The sequence below is a fragment of the Balaenoptera borealis genome (assembly GCF_965194805.1).
Source record: "Balaenoptera borealis genome assembly, chromosome: 6".
NCBI lineage: Eukaryota > Metazoa > Chordata > Mammalia > Artiodactyla > Balaenopteridae > Balaenoptera > Balaenoptera borealis.
The window spans coordinates 1,232,194-1,244,906 of NC_138863.1; the positions used below are offsets into that span (position 1 = coordinate 1,232,194).

Sequence of the window (12,713 nt, forward strand, 5' to 3'; positions counted from 1 at the left end):
ATAAATAAACACACAAAAATTCAACATATTTTAAGGCATTGGGGCACAGCCCAAAATAGACAGAAACTGCAGGAAATTCAGGCTGAGGGCACCCTCCAGTCTCCATAGTGCAGGGTGCATGGAACTGAAGCAAAGTGCTGTGTAATTAGCTCGAAGTGTCAGAGTGGCGTTTGGGCCCCCAGAGCGGTTGGAAATTGAAGAGGGAAATTCAAGAAAACGGGCAGCCACAGAAGAGGTGGCCCCAAATCTTATGTAAACTCCCCTCAATCCTTGCTGACACTTGTAGGGGAGACTTGAAGAAGTTTGGTGGGAAATCACAGCTGGAAGAGCTGAGTTGAAATTTCAGCTGCTGCCTACTACAGAAGTGCCAGAATTTGGAGCCGAAATCCTGTCCAGTTATGGGGCCTCGGCAAAAACCTTGCGCTTTCCATTGAAATCCCAGAAAGGTCACAACTAAGGAGCAAAGACTATGTCCCAGGACTAAGAATTTTCCCTAAAACTAAAGAAAAAGTCAAAATAAATTTATCCCAAGAGTTTAAATGAAGGTTTCACAAGTTCAAGGTGATTATCTAGTAAATTAACTGCTTATAAAATGAAAATAATCTTCAGAGAGAGAATAGATCCCAGAGTCTGAACAATGTATCATCAATAATATCCAATAAACAATAGAAGCTACTAGACATGTGAAGAAACAAGAAAATGAGCCATGGACAAAAGAACAAGCAATCAATATAAATATACTCAATTTACTCAATTACTCAATTTACTCAATATACTCAATTTGCCCTAGATGTTGGAATTAGCAGAAAAACACTTTAAAATACTGCTATTAATATGTTCAAGGAATTATGTGAAAATTGGTTAAAATGAATGAATAGATGGAAGAAATCTCAACAGAAAAAGGGCAACTATAAAAACAACCAAATAGATATTTTAATACTGAGGTGTAATATTTCTAAAATGAAAAATTTACAGGATAGGCTTAACAAAAGATTGGAGTTGGAAAAAGAAAACATAAACTTGAAGATAGATTTTTTTAAATGACCAAACTTAAAGAAAGAGAGAGAGAAAAAATAAATTAACAGTGCCTCAGGGACCTGTGGGACATTATCAAGAAGTCTAATAGGCTTGTAATGGGAGTTACAAAAGGAAAGAAAATAGAGAATGGGATAGACAAAATATATGGGAAAAAACACAGAAATTCCCCTAAATTTGGTGAAAAACACTGATTTACAGATTCAAGATCAATGAGCCTGATACTGGATAAATGCAAAGAAAATCACGCCTAGGCACACCACAGTCAAATTGCTAAAAACTAATGATAAGGAGAGACTCTTGAATGCACTCAGAGAAAACCTCATGACCTACGGGGAAAATAGTACAAGTAATGGCTGACTTCTCATCAGAAACAATGGAGGCCAGAAGACAATGGAACTACATTTTCAAAGTATTGAAAGAAAAACTGTCAACCCTAAATTCTCTATTCATCAGATTAGGAGACAAGAACAATTCCTTCAAAGACCTAATTTACCAACTCTGACACTTAGAAGACATAGAAAGTATAAATAGCCCTATGTATATTAAGAAAATTGATTTTCTCATCAAAAACCTTCCCACAAAGAAAATTCCAGGCCCAGATGACTTAATTGTTAAATTTTACTAAACATTAAAGGAATAAATGGTACCAATTTTACACAAACTCTTTCAGAAAATTGAGGAGGAAGGAACACATTTCAACTTATTTTATGATCCTAATACCAAACACGAGAAGGACATTACAAGAAATGACATTGACAGACCAATATCCTCATGAACGGAGATGCAAAATTACTTTTTAAAAATTAGAAAATCAAATCCAGGAACATATAAAAAAAATAATATATAGGGACTGAGTGAGGTTTATCACAGGAATGCAAGGTTAATTTACCATTCAAAAACCAATCAGTGCAATTCAGCACATTAACAGATAAAAGGAAAAAATATATTCATCTTAATAGATGCCGAAAAAGCATTTGACAACACTCAACAGCAATGTATGATAAAAATTCTCACAAACTAGCAGTGGGAGGAAAAGTCTTCAATCTGCTAAAGGGCATCTACAGAAACTTACAACTTACTACAAATACTAATTCTGTTAATAACTTTCATACTAATACTGAAATATTGAGTGGTTTACCCCTAATATCAGGAATAATGCAAGAATGTATGTCCTCACCACTTCTGTAAACATTGTACTGTATGTCCTAGCCAGCGTCCTAGGGCAGTCAAGGGCATAAATGTCATAAATATTGGAAAGAAAGAAGTAAAACTGTCTTTATTCACAAACATCATTGTTTACATGGGAAATCCTAAAAAAATCAACCACAAAACACCCTACTCTAGATATAAATTTAGGAAGTTCACAGGATACAAAGTCAACATAAATAATCCATTGTATTTTCATATACTAGCAACAAATACTTAGAAAAATAAAATTTAAAACTCTTACTACAATAGTGTCAAAAATAAAATACATAGGAATAAATTTAAGTACACTAAAACCTATCTGCTAAAAACTATAAAACATTGCTGAGGGAAGCTGAAGATGTAAATAAGTGCAGACATACCCTGTTCATGGATGGTAAGATGCATATAATTGTTAAAATGTTAATTCTCTCCAAATTGATCCATTCTGAATCAAAATCTGGAGTCATTTTATAGAAGTTGACTCAATTCTGAAAGGTACGTGAAAATGCAAAGAATCCCACTTAGCCAAGTACTCTTGAAGAATAACAAAGTTGGAGGGTTCACACTACCTAATTTCTGGACTAATAGTACAGGTGCAGTAACTGGGAGAGTGGGAATTTGGTGTAAGCACAGACGTTTACATCAATGGAACAGAACAGAACGCCCAGATATGAGGCTATGCAGATATGTGGTTAATTGTGTTTTTTTTTTTTAAATTGAGATGAAATTCACATAACATAAAATCGACCATTTTCCAAATGTCCAATTAAGTGACATTTAGTACATCACAATGTTGGGAAACCACTATGGTTAATTGATTTTCTAGGAGGCACTGAGGCGGTTCAGTCAGGAAAGGAGAAGCTTCTCAACAAATGATTGGAACAAGTGGATAAACAGATGGAGAAAAAATGAACTTCAACCCTTCGCTCCCACTGCACAAAAAGCTTTGAGCTGCATCATAGACCCATTCACTAGGTACAAAATGTAAACTGTAAAACTTGTAAAAGAAAACAGAGGAGATGAATTTCTTAGGGAGGACACAAAAGGCAATAAAACCAAAGGAAAAACTGATCAATTAGCCTTCATTAACATGATAAGCATCTGCTCATGGAAAGACACTGATAAAGAAAGATACAACCTACAGACAGGGGGAAAGGTTTCACAGTACCTATACCTAACACAGGACTTTTGTCTTAAACATATAAAGGTCCTTCCTAATCAATAACAAAAATCAACACCATTAGAAATCATTAGACATCATTAGTCTTTAGGGACAGGCAATAAAAACCACAAGGAGATGGCACTTCTCACCGACAAGGTGGCTGAAATTAAAAAACACGACACCACCTAACAAGGATGAGGATGGGAAACAGCTGGAACCTCTCCAATGCTGCTTCGGGAACTGCAGAACTGCAGAACTGCACAGCCACTTGGAAAAACTGCTTGGCCATTTCTTATAAAATTAAATATATATCTACTGTATGACTCAGAAATTCCATTTACTCAAGAGGAGTGAAAATACATGTCCAGAAAAAGAATCGTAAAAAAATGTTTATAGCAGCTTTGTTGATAATAGCTATAACTGAAAAAAAAAAAACTCCAAAACTTCAAATACCCTTCAACCGAAGACTGGATGGAAAATCAGTGCTATAGTCACACAGTGGAATACTACTAGGCAATGAAAAGGGGCATGCACTCAAAATCTGTTAAGTGAAGGAAGAGAGACACAGAATAGTGTCTTCTGCATAACACTATGTATATTAAGTCCAAGAAGAGGCAAAACTAATGAATGGTGACAGAAATCAATAGGGGTTGCTTATGGGGGTGGGGCCTGAGAGAACTTTCTGGAGCCTTGTCTTGAATGTGGTCGTGGTCATGGGGTATATCCAGTTACTGACTCATCAGATTGTGCTCTGAACATGTGTGCATTATGCCCTGTGTAAAAGTTACTTCCAGAAAAGTGATGAAGATGAGGTCACCTGTGTATCTATAGTGTCCTGTTAACTTGACCCAGTGTCTCTGCAGTGTAGTGAGAACGCTTGTCACATGTCAGCTTACTCCTGGGCACCAGCTTCAACGGCTGGCGATCACGCCCATGTCTGGATTTGCTGCAGTCCGTGTCACCAGCCCCAGGAAAGCTTTGGGGACCAGAGTGGGAGCTGCCTCTCCCACGTTCATGTTTGTGCTGGTGGAAAATAAGGCAGACCACATGGCCGTCTCTCTATTTATGGAAATCTTGGACGGGTGCCCGATGTGAAGTGCCCTAACTAGCCTGTGACCTGATTTGGAGGCGGAAGTTGCAGACCACCAAGGGTCACCCCGTGCCGTGGACCGGAGGAGGAGGGGTCAGGCTTTGATCCGACAAGCAGAGGGACCCGTTGCTGCAGAGCCCCCCGTGGGAGCACAGCTCCGGGCTACCCGAGTTGACGTGGCCCACACGTGGCCGTGTTACCCACCGGTGACCCCGGCGTGGGCCTCCGTGGGGCGGCCTCAGCTGCACCGTGTGGCTTGGCCCCTGGGACCAGCCAGGACACACCAGGCGGGAGGTGGCAGCTGAGAGCCAGCAGATCAGCTCTTGGAGACCTCAGCTGGGGTCACTGGGGTCACCTGGCGTCACGGAGGGCCGCAGCGTGGTGTCCTCAGCCCTGCCCGGTCTGGCAGCAGCACCACTCCTGGTGGGCCCTGGGGAGAGAGGCATGTCATCCGAGGAGGGCAGCCGGCCCGCCGGCCCTGGGGCTCTTTGAGTTTCTAGCAGGCTCACCCAGAGGCTGCAGAAGGGCTACTGCTGTCACAGGAGGCCCAGGAGGACGCGGTGGCCGCACACGAGCCGTCACAGCCACCATCACATCCACGTCGCTACCCTGCATCCTGCTGGCTCTTTCAAGCCCTGCCCCTCCTCCAAGCTCTCATTTCTGTGCTAATGCTCGTTGTCTGCCCGGGGCTGGAAGTGCTGGGGTGGCCGTGGGAGGACCCCCAAATGATACTGGGTGCCGTAGCCTAAGGAAGCGAGGACCCCGCGTGGGCATGTGGAAAACATCTCCGGGGACGTCTGGGCTCGGGTCAAGAGGCTGGCTGGCAGGGGTCCTGGGGACTTTCTGGGGGGTGTTGACTCAGGCGCCTTGGCTCACAGAGCGGGGGTGAGGGCTGGGGGCTCGTGAAAGCCCTTCCCCCACCCGCCCTTGCGGAGGCCGCAGAGCCCAAGGGCACAAAGCTGCTCCTGTGGCCTCGCCCGTGGGCGGCAGAGATAAGTCACAGCGGCTGCCTCTGCTGTGCTGTCAGAGAGCAGAAATAGACCGCGGCTCCGCTTCCCAGAAGGGCCCCGTGTGGGCCTGGGCCAGGCTGCTGTCTGCCCTTGGCCTTGAGAGGGACGATGCCGGCGGTGTGGTCCAGAGCACGAGTCGGGCCCTCCCTCCTGCCCCGGCTGGCTCAGAAATTGTTTCATCGGAGATAAAAGGCTGGCCTGGCAAGTGGGTGCTGGCCCTGCCCCGCTGGTCCTCCCTCGGTGTCTCAGGATGTGAGGGCTGCGGGATCCCCAGGACCCGGGGTCCAGAGCAGGTGGTCAGTGCTGCGGCTCAGGCCTGGGCTGACCTGGCCCGACGCTGGCCAGCACTCAGGCGGGCAGTCGAGGTGACCCTGGGCACCAGCTGGGGACACTAGCAGACGCTTGGCTCCAGGAGGTGTCCAGTCGCAGGAGCAGCCTGGAACTCCACCGGGCTGGCCTTCGCCCCATCACTTCTTGCCTGGACTGTCTGAGTTATTCACAGCCTCCCAGCCGCTGGCCTTCCAGCGCCCCCCACACACCGCAGGCTCACACTGTCCCCAACTGACCCAGAACCTCCAACTCAGCTCGGGACACAAGACGCCGCACATCCCCTGCTGCTGCCCGGGCCTGTCCGGCTCAGCCCGCGAGCGCAGGCCGAGGGCAGGGGCGAGACGACACGGGCCACGTCTGACCCTCCAGCTGCCCCTGCAGGGCTCTCCCTCCGCTCCGCAAAGCTGGGAGTTTCTCCTGGGCAGTGACCACAGCCAGGGCGCTCGGGGCTGGACCCGGAAGGCGTCCACGGTGGAGGCTGCCTGACGCTGGCTGGTGAAGGTCCTGGCCCCGTGGCCAGAGTGCCCAGCTCAGGGCACACTGCTGTCTTCAGGCTGCAGGCCACCGCCAGGCCTCAGAGGGGCACCCGTGGGTTCTGAGACCCCCACACTGAAGCAAAGGAGTGGGAGGGTGGATACAGGGCCTGAGAGTGGGGGCTCGCCGTGCAGGAGACGGGGCAGGTTCGGGGGCCTGGAGAGGTTAGCTGGGAGCTGCTGGAGGCTTCCTTCTTGGAACAGCCACAGCAGGAGTGTTGCTCAGGGCGAGCACGACTCACAGCAGCTACGGGAGCCGTCAAGAGATGTGCAAGTGGTGTGTGTGCGTGCGTACGTGCGTGTGCATGTGTAAGGCACAAAGAGAGTCTCAGTGGGCGTGATCAGCCTAGTTCCTGAGTTCAAAGGGCGACATTACAGTGTGGGGGAGTAATCCTGGAAGGCTTCCTGAAAGAGGCGGGCCCAGGGAGGAAGGAGCCAAGGTGGGGATTCATCCACGGGAGGACATGGCACCAGGCATCCAGCTCCGCAAAGTCCCCTGTGACTCAGGACCCTAGTGGAGTCGGGGGCTTGGGGACACTGCGGTGGGCCGAGGTGGGGGGTCCCTGCCCAGCTGGAAACAGAGCCACCAGATGGATGGACCAAGCCACGTGACAGGGGCTGGGCCCAGCGGGGGCTCTGGGACCCCAGAAGTTCCAAACGTAAGTGAAGCAGGAGCCTCCAGATCTCAGCACTGTTCCCCACCCGCAGGGAGGGGCTGCTCTGTGCTCTCCACCTCGGACAGGGTTGGCACCGAATCCCAGTGGCCGAGGCTGCGGGGATGGTGAGCGGGCAGGCGGTCAGCTTGGAGGAGCGGCTCTATGAGGAAGGGGTGGACTCCCTCCTCACCTCCCCAGGGCCTCCTTCAGGGAGGAGCAGCGTGGGCTCCGAGGGGGTTCCCGCCGGCCCCCCTTCCAGCACCCGAGGTCCAGGCAGGCATCCATTGGATGGGATGCGGGGGGGATGGAGGGGGTGCGGGCCGCATCAGGGGCTCCCGGGCTAGGGTGCGGTCGTGAGGACCAGACAGCGGGAGCCTAATGGGGCTCTCGCGTGGAAGGACAAGGAGACAGGCCAGCCCCCTCCCGGGGGCCCCACTCTGCCGATCCCCAGTCCTCTGGGCCGAAGGGAATGGGGTTCCAGCGCAGTGGGGCAGCCAGCGGGGCAACGGCTGGGCTGGAGTTTGGGGTCACACCACTCAGGATTTCCGACTCCAGGCCCAGGAGGAGAGCCCGGGTGGGTGCTCGACTGTCACCCCAACGGGCCTGCTGGGCTGGGCTCCGGGGCGAGGCTGGCAGGGCCCCAGTGCAGGGCAGGGACACGCAGATGCGGGCTTCACCCACCGGTACAGGGGACCACACGGCAGCCGAAGCTCCCGGAGGAGGCCGATGCGGAGACAGGTGCGGGGGGCCTGGACCCCGGAATGCTGCTCCCTTGCCTTCCCCCGGGGGAGTGGAGGCTCCAGTGAACACGGGGCCTCGGACTGATCAGAGCCCGGCCCCCAGCGCATCTTCCCAGCTTCACCCACCGCCCCTCCCCCGCCCCAAGCTGTTTATGCCCCACTTATCTCCTGTAGCACATTTCAGGGGTGGATGTAAAGATAATTCTGATCTTTTAAAATAGATTTCACAGGGGAGGTGGAGGGAGGGGAGGGGAGGCGAGGGATGAGTTCACTGTGCGTTTGCTTCTAAAAGAGGCCAGCGTGAGCCTCGGGCATTTACGGAGGGTCGTCGTGTCACCTCCCCTCCCGCTCAGCCCCCAGGACAGTCACGGCGCCTCAGCACACACACTATTTCCAGGCTGTTTGGCTCTCAGACCTGAGGGTCGTGTGGCCGAATAATATCTGTGGCCGGATGTGCGTGGTGGGGAGGGAACCGTGTGGTAGAGCTGGGTGGGTGGCGGGTCCCAGTCGGCCTGGGACCAGCGTCGGCACGCCAGAGAGCCAGCAGTGGGCCGCCCCGCAAAGGCTGATCTGGGTGTAGCTGGAGATGGCCGGGGAGGGTCTGCTCTGCCTCTCAGGGGGGCTCTGTGCTTGTCAACAGCGGGCCAGACCCGCCGTGGCCAGCGTGGCCGAGCTGTGCCTTGCACGCATGTGGCACTTCCCTGGACCTCAGAGGACCCCCTGATGAAAATATCCATTGAAAGCTGTGGCCTGTTCCCAGGTTCAATACACACAGACCCCAGCTTACAACTGCACTGCTTCGCGGGGTCATTCGGGCACCAGTGGGCAGGCCAGAGTACGGTGGGCGGCTCCTCTTGGGGACTCTTGTTTCAGCAGGTGGGTTTTCCTTCCGGAAGGTGGCCCCACTTGTTGTGGTCTCCGGCCATGACCTGCTCCCTGTAGCACCAGGACCTCGCAGTGAACACTGCAGGGTGTGGTGCAGGCTTCCTAAGCACCAGGGTCCTGGCAGAGGGAGTGTCTGAGAGCATGGAGGAGGAGTTCTCTCCACCGTGATGCTCCATCACTAGGAGGTCAGGGAGACAGCTACCCTGCTCCAAGTCTAGCCTCTGTGAGAGGCTGTTGCCTGGTGGTCAGGCCTCACTCGTATGCAAGTGGCAGACACCTTGCTCAAAGAAACAGGATGACTGATTGGAGTACAGAATTGGAAAATGTAAGGGGTTCAAGAACTTCAGGCATAGCTGGATCCAGGACGTTAGACAAGGTTATTAGAACCACCTCCCTCTCCCTCTCTGCTCTGTTTTCCCTTGTGTAGCATTACCCTCAGGTAGACTGTCTCTCCAGGTGAACAAAGATGGCCATAAAAAGCTCCAGGCATAAAGCAACCCTCTTTTCAATAAACTTCTAAATCTCCCACAGCACTCAGACTGGTGGCCTGGGTCATGTGTCCATCCCTGGCTAGTCAATGTTCCAGAGGCTGGGTGACGCTCATTGGCTGGCCTAGGTCACGTGTCCACTGCCACACTTACAATCCCAACTCCCACTTACAGGATCACTGGGCTGGGGAGAGGGTCATTTTCAGAGGAAATTTGGGGAACGACGGGTGGTCAGGCAGACCCCGCACATGCCTCCTACATGTGGTCATTCCAGGGGCGGCCAGTGAGTGCTCCCACGGAGAAGTATTTATAAAGGTAAAAGTCCTGCTCAGAGGCCTTGGGGGTCCACCTGCCAACCTCTTCCTTTGGAGCAAAACACTGTGGCTGTCAGGACCTGTGTCTCAGAAAACCCCAGGAAACTTCAAAGGGGCCTGTCCACCTTGCCAGCTTTGATCTCTGAAGGGAACTTGCTAACAAACACGATCAAAAGGAACATGGACGATTCCAGGTATGCACAGACACCCTCTCTGGGGGGAAATCAAGGCTCTTTCATCCAGGCTGCAGGAGTCACCAGCGAAAGAGACTTAAATATCCTTAAAAGCATTTTTCTTTTTATGTTAGAAATGCAGCAACAAAAACTGCCCCTGTCTTGCTTACCTGGAAGTCGTAAGGGTGAGAAAGTGGAGGCTGTCATGGAACCAGGCGGGGTCTGTGGCCACAAGAACAATATGAGGACAGTGCTGGTCCAGGGGGATCAGGACCATGGGTGCTGTGTGTCTTTGCAAGTTGCTATCCCTCTCTGGGCCCCAGCTGGAGCTTTTATAGTAACTGCCATTATCCTCTCCTATTGCATAGTGACATCACATGCCATGGCATTTTGGGCCAGGTAATCCTGGCAGGTCCTTTTCAGCTCAATATTTTATGGTTCTAAGTTCCAGGCGCAAGATGATCAGTTGGATCAGATGGAGATCAGATGGAATTCACACTTTAACATCATTTCTAAAAGCCAGCCATCCAAATTCCAGACTCCGGTCTGGAAAAGGATGGTTCTTGAACAGGTAAGAAAACAGGCGTGAGTCCCAGCGAGGATGGTGAGGGTGGGTTGCTTGATCTTGAGTGACCTCAGCAAGTGGCCACCAGGTGGGAAGAAAGAAGGGGCAGCAAACACAGAGCATCCCCTTACGGAGCCTGACCTTGAGCACTGGGAAAGGGTGAAGACATCCAGGGTGGGCGCAGGTTGGGGGATGGTGCTGAGAAAGGAGCCACCTGGGGCAGCTGAAATGCCAAGGGCAGAGGAACCCGGGACAAGGTCAAGGTGAGGACACAGGAGTGAGGCTGTGACTGGGGGTGGGGAGACTGGCCCTGTTGGGGAGGACGGACCCTTCTTCTACTGCTGGGGGAGGTGGTACATGCGCAGCTGGGCCTCGATTTTCTCGGCGAGTGGGAGTCAGATCGTGGGTGAGGAGGGGAGGTGCGATGGATTTCTGAGCGCCGCCGAGCGCCCGGCCCTGGAGGGACCGCTGGCCTGCAGCTGCCGGGGTGTGCGGGGCAGGAGAGATGGGGTGAAGAAGCAGACCCGCCGCTTACAGGGCCTGGGGTCTGGGAGGGGGCAGGCGTGTCCCTGAGCACATCCAGACTGGTCAATGGGATTTGGCGCCGAGGACCACGCAGGGGACCCTGGGGACCGGGGGAACCTTGTGACTCAGGCTCTCTCTGAAGCACTGCACGTGCTCCCTCCAGGTGCTCCCCCAACACAGTGCTGATTCCAAGACCTCCTCACAGTCGAAATTGCGCGGTCTTCCAAAAACAGGGGTGGCTTGCCCCGAGGCGGTGCCTGAGTTGGAGGGTAAATAACAGCCCACAGGCCCCTGTTTCAGAACTTGCTGTGAATAGCTCTGGATGTAAGAGTTTGAATTCAGGGGAATATTTATTAGAGTGTGTGAGAAGTACAAGGTTGGAATAAAAGCAGAAATTAGATTTCCTTTGCAGTTTGGAGTGTAAGCTCAGTAATCACCAAGAGACAATACGAAAAGCTGACCCATCAGGAGGAGATGGCGTGGGGCAGAAAATTAGATCAGATACAGTTATCGGAGCAATCAGGAAAACAGATTTCATTCTACTCTCCTTTCATCTGGGGGGAGAAAGCACTTAAAGGGCTTTAAATTAAAATCAATTCCTGTTAAGTCTTTGGCTAATTTGGTTTGCGATCTCTTTCAGCTTGGATGGAGGAGCAGGAAAGAGAGGGCATCTTGGTTTGAGACCTGAACGTGTCCTTGGAAGTGACCTTGTCCTGCCTCCCTCCAGGGGGAGGGGGAGGCCTGTGCTTTGCTGGGAGGGACCAGTCACCTCTGCCCAGGGTGGCCCTGGAGCGCTTTGTGTGCCATCCAGGCCCTGGCTGCCCTGGCCAGTGTCTGTTCCCACCCAGCTGATCCAAACTCTTAGTCTGAAATTTGCCTCCTGGGATGCCCACTGCAGACAGGTGCCACGGCGGGCATGAGACTCATCTGGCCCGTCCAGCAACCCGCTGAGGGAGGATCAGGGATGAGTAAGCAGAAGGGCAGAGAAGGACAGTGGCTTGATGCAAGTCACACGGCTTAGGGTTATGACCCCTGGGACCTGCGCAAGTGACCTTAATGGGTGTTTGCAGATGCAATTACTTTAAGGACCTCAAGATGTGATTATCTTGGATTAGGGGGCCCTGAATCCAATGCCTGGTGTCCTTATGAGAAAGCAGAGGGAGACGTGACACACAGGCACACGGGAGGGACGCAGCCACGGGCCAAGGATGCCAGGAGCCACCAGCAGCTGAAAAGGAAGGAAGGATCCACCCCCAGAACTCTGGGAGACAGCATGGCCCTGCTGACACCTTGATTCCAACTTCCAGCCTCCAGAACTGATGTTTAATCCACCCAGTGTGGTCATGTGTTACGGCAGCCCCAGGACACTGATGCAGGCCCTGCAACTATAGACTCGTATCCATGGAGACGACCAAGGCTCGGAGGGTTCCTGACAGGCGTTTCCAATAATGGGAACTTCCACAGGCACTGAGGCCCGAGGCGGGATCAGGCCTGGGCCTGAGGTTGATGCGTGTGTGCTGCTCCCTGGACCCCGCCCCTGGCCACTGCCTGCTGCTCACCTGCTTACAGGGGCCTCGCCTGGAACTGAATCCTGAACCCCAGAATCTCTCCAACCTGGAGCAGGTCACAGAGCCCCGGACCTGGCCACACTCCACCCGGGCCTGGAGCTCGGGGCGTGGTTGGCTCTGATGGGGTCCCCAGGGCAGTTCTGGCCGCGACAGAGTGGGGCCCGAGGGGCAGGGGACGTTTGCTGGACAAAGGCCCTGCCTCTGCACATGCCTCTTCAGAGGCAGCGACGCTCAGGGGAAAGCGCCCGTGTGCCTGCAGCTGCACCGGCCCCCGCCCCAGGGCCTGGCCGGTCCTCTGTCTCCATGGTTCGGGCTCCCGCCCCAGGGCCCTGGCCGGTCCCCTGTCTCCATGGTTCGGGCTCCCGCCCCAGGGCCTGGCCGGTCCTCTGTCTCCATGGTTCGGGCTCCCGCCCCAGGGCCCTGGCCGGTCCTCTGTCTCCACGGTTCG

At 52.5% G+C, this 12,713-nt stretch overlaps 1 long non-coding RNA gene across 1 annotated transcript in view; it reads left to right on the forward strand.

Annotated features, from left to right (window-relative positions):
* The window catches only part of LOC309631018, a 31,237-nt gene extending 19,763 nt beyond the window's left edge, over positions 1 to 11,474 (forward strand). Inside the window, exons 2-3 of the long non-coding RNA XR_014246023.1 lie at positions 10,053 to 10,178; positions 11,338 to 11,474. This is a non-coding gene — a long non-coding RNA (uncharacterized lncRNA). The remainder of the gene's footprint in view (positions 1 to 10,052; positions 10,179 to 11,337) is intronic.
* Positions 11,475 to 12,713: the final 1,239 nt, after the last annotated feature.